Source organism: Triticum aestivum, chromosome 2A, assembly GCF_018294505.1.
Source record: "Triticum aestivum cultivar Chinese Spring chromosome 2A, IWGSC CS RefSeq v2.1, whole genome shotgun sequence".
NCBI classification, from domain to species: domain Eukaryota; kingdom Viridiplantae; phylum Streptophyta; class Magnoliopsida; order Poales; family Poaceae; genus Triticum; species Triticum aestivum.
Window position 1 is genome coordinate 770452395 of NC_057797.1, and position 3806 is coordinate 770456200.

A 3806-nucleotide genomic window follows, 5' to 3' on the forward strand; every position below is an offset into this window, starting at 1 on the left:
TTGGAAGCCTATATTTGGATATCGGAAGTGTTTCGGGTGAAATCGGGATTTTACCGGAGTACCGGGAGGTTACCGGAACCCCCCGGGAGGTACATGGGCCTTAATGGGCCTTAGTGGAAGAAGAGGAGAGGCGGCCAGGGCTGGGTCGCGCGCCCCTCCCCCCTAGTCCGAATAGGACAAGGAGAGAGGGGGCCGGCGCCCCTTCCTTCTCTCTCTCTCCGTTCCCACCTCGCGAATCCTATTCCAACTAGGATTGGGGGAGAAGTCCTACTCCCGGAGGGAGTAGGACTCCTCCTGGCGCGCCCTATGGTGGCCGGCCGGCCTCCCCCTCTTGAACCTTTATATACGGAGGCAGGGGCACCCCAAGAGACACAAGTTGATCCACGTGATCATAATCTTAGCCGTGTGCGGCGCCCCCTTCCACCATAGTCCTCGATAATATTGTAGCGGTGCTTAGGCGAAGCCAGCGACAGTAGTACATCAAGATCGTCACCACGCCGTCGTGCTGACAGAACTCTTCCCCGACACTTTGCTGGATCGGAGTCCAGGGATCGTCATCGAGCTGAACGTGTGCTAGAACTCGGAGGTGCCGTAGTTTCAGTGCTTGATCGGTCGGGCCGTGGAGACGTACGACTACATCAACCAAACGCTTCCGTTGTCGATCTACAAGGGTACGTAGATCACACTCTCCCCTCTCGTTGCTATGCATCACCATGATCTTGGGTGTGCGTAGGATTTTTTTTGAAATTACTACGTTCCCCAACAGTGGCATCTGAACCTAGGTTTTATGTGTTGATGCTATATGCACGAGTAGAACACAAGTGAGTTGTGGGCGATATAAGTTATACTGCTTACCAGCATATCATACTTTGGTTCGGCGGTATTGTTGGACGAAGCGGCCCGGACCGACATTACGCGTACGCTTACGCGAGACCGGTTCTCCCGACGTGCTTTGAACATAGGTGTCTTGCGGGTGACATTTTCTCCAACTTTAGTTGAACCGAGTGTGGCTACGCCCGGTCCTTGCGAAGGTTAAAACAGCACCAACTTAACAAACTATCGTTGTGGTTTTGATGCGTACGTAAGATTGGTTCTTGCTTAAGCCCGTAGCAGCCACATAAAACTTGCAACAACAAAGTAGAGGACGTCTAACTTGTTTTTGCAGGGCATGTTGTGATGTGATATGGTCAAGATATGATGCTGAATTTTATTGTATGAGATGATCATGTTTTGTAACCGAGTTATCGGCAACTGGCACGAGCCATATGGTTGTCGCTTTATTGTATGCAATGCAATCGCGCTGTAATGCTTTACTTTATCACTAAGCGGTAGCGATAGTCGTGGAAGCATAAGATTGGCGAGACGACAACGATACTGCGATGGAGATCAAGGTGTCGCGCCGGTGATGATGAAGTCACGTACCTACGGTAGGGACACGGACCCGTCCCAAAAGAACCCTACCATAGGACGTCCCTAGAAGAAGTCACCATTCAATCGACTTGAAGATATCTCACTCGACGGGTCGAAGACACTCGACCAAGAAGCTGTTACTCGACCAAGAAGCCAACCGCTCGACTTCCCGAAGACCTCAAGTCACTCTGCAGGCAAACGGTCGGCTATTAAGTAGACTTTATGGTTATTAAGACACTTTATTAGGGACGTTATCAGTAATGCCCACCTTAAATGTACCTTAAACCATGCATTACTGAGGGCAGGAGAGGACTGGTGAACTCTATATAAGCCACCCCCTCCTCAGTATCAAGGGTTCGCACCCCTGTCATTTTACACACGCATAATCTAGTCGAACGCCTCCGGGCACCGAGACGTAGGGCTGTTACTTCCTCCGAGAAGGGCCTGAACTCGTAAACCTTGCGTGCTTACAACTTCCCAATAGCTAAGGTCTAGCCTCTTCATACACACCCCCCTACCTCACTGTCAGACTTAGAACCACGACAGTTGGCGCCCACCGTGGGGCATTAGTCTTAGCGCCTAATTGGAGAAGTTGCGATTTTTCCGATCCACTTGATCATGTTTTCCTGCGGAGCTTTGGCAGAGGGCCGCGAGATCCGTCTCGGCGGACTCACTTTCATCACCGACGACTCCGCCTGGCTCCAGGAGGCGCCGCTTGACGTCGACGCGCTCCCCGTCCGCGGTGCGACGCACTTTCACGCATGCGTCCGTGGAGTCCTCCTGCGGCAGCCGTCGACCCCATATCAGTCGACTCCCGTGTCATCTCCCCGTCCTGTCTCCCGCCAGCGCAGGCGCTCGGGTCGGTCGAGGCTCCAGTGGTGGATGAAGCACGCCGCGGCCCGCCAGTCGGCGACCCCGCAAGTCGCGGCAATCGAGCCCGACGAATCCCTCTGCGGCCTGTTCGATCTGTCGACTGGCTCCACGGAGACCGCATCCGAGTGTGATAGCAGTGACCCTTTGGCGGAGGTTCTGGCGGTCGAGGGGACACGCAGTCCTCCTGGATTCCATCACGCTGATGATGGTGCTGATAGAGGTGATCCGTCGCACCCTCACGACGAATACCTCCCCGAGCCTCTTACGTCATTACAGCGGGAGGAGCTTCGTCGCCGAAACATGGACGCGCTCTACACCCCTATTGTTGGAGAAACCCCCGAGGCCCGGGCCTTGGAGGACGCGCGCTTGGCTAATCTAGCCGAGCGCACTCGACTGGAGAATCTGCAGCGAGCTCTCGACGAGCGGGCGCGTCAGCGGGCTCTCGAGTCCAGTCGACGCCAGCAGGCTCCCGAGTCCAGTCGACGCCAGCAAGCTCCCGAATCCAGTCGACGTCAGCTCTTCCCACCGCCGCAGGTGTACCGAACTCCGGTTCAGAACCTGGCTGCCGCGGCCCGCATAGCAGAGTCAATCCAGCCCTCTCAGTCAGAGGCTGGCAGAGGATTGCTGCAGATCAGAGCATTGCTCCGAGCGGCGAGAAATCAGAATTCCGCCGTCTCTCAGTCGCGGGACAGGATCCACAGTCGATCCGTTGCAACGGAAACCGTCCAGTCGGCTCACAGCCCGAGATCGCCCCCGAGGCGTGAGGGACGTGGAGACCGGCACGATCAGTATAGGAGAAACGAACAATATGATCACCGACCCGACCGTGATGATGGACGTCGGGTGCCGTCCCCTCCCCCGAGGAGTGGATCATATGCACCTCGACATCGAGACGACAGGCGCCCCCATAACGTTGGGCAGAGGATCCCAGTCGACCCCAGAGACCCAGGCTTTGACGCGAGATCCATCCTCGTTCAAGGTCTGGTGGACAGGAACAGGGCTCATCGAGAGGGCCACAACAGAGATACGCCCACCGGCAGCAGGACACACGCCTCGGGGCCTGAATGTTTCAGTCGAGCCCTCAGGGCTGCGGTGATCCCTCCCAACTTCAGGCTGGCGACTGGAATCAGCAAGTTCACCGGTGAGTCCAAGCCTGACACGTGGCTCGAGGATTACCGAGTGGCTGTGCAGATTGGCGGCGGCAATGATGAGGTGGCCATGAAGCATTTACCCCTCATGTTGGAAGGCTCAGCTAGGGCGTGGCTGAATCAGTTGGCGCCCAGCAGCATTTACACTTGGGAGGATCTCTCCCGAGTGTTTATCACAACCTTCGAAGGGACATGCAAGCGCCCTGCAGGCCTTACGGAGCTGCGGTCTTGCGTGCAGAAGCCAAATGAAACTCTGAGAGAATACATCCAGAGGTGGATCACCCTGCACCACTCGGTCGAGAACGTGCCAGACCATCAAGCAGTTTGCGCTTTCAAGGAAGGCGTCAAGTACAGGGAGTTGAATCTGAAGTTTGG